The sequence below is a fragment of the Myotis davidii genome, unplaced genomic scaffold (genome assembly GCF_000327345.1).
Source record: "Myotis davidii unplaced genomic scaffold, ASM32734v1 scaffold925, whole genome shotgun sequence".
Classification (NCBI taxonomy): Eukaryota; Metazoa; Chordata; class Mammalia; order Chiroptera; family Vespertilionidae; genus Myotis; species Myotis davidii.
In genome coordinates this window covers 436210-436465 of record NW_006296531.1, presented here as the reverse complement: position 1 = coordinate 436465, position 256 = coordinate 436210, and the positions used below count along the sequence as shown (strand labels likewise).

Below are 256 nucleotides of genomic sequence, written 5' to 3'. Positions count from 1 at the left end.
CCTCCTATCTTTTCTAGCTTCACTCTTTCTCTCTGTTTTCTCCCACCCTTCAACCCCCAACCCTGGCTCCCTGCCCTCCTCCTGTCTCTGTGCCTTCATTCCCCATCTCTTTGCCCACCTGACTCCTCTCCCTTGCACTTTCCCTCATGGGTCCTCCGCCCGACTTCCTCCTCATTCCCTGCCCCTTCGGGGCTCATCCCATCCCCATCCTCTCTATTGCTCTTCCCCGCTCTCCTCATCCTCACCCCACCGATCC

General features: G+C 58.2%; 1 protein-coding gene across 1 annotated transcript in view; it reads left to right on the top strand.

Annotated features, from left to right (window-relative positions):
- Window positions 1-256, top strand: part of MINK1 (misshapen-like kinase 1) — a 19091-nt gene that overhangs the window by 10178 nt on the left and 8657 nt on the right.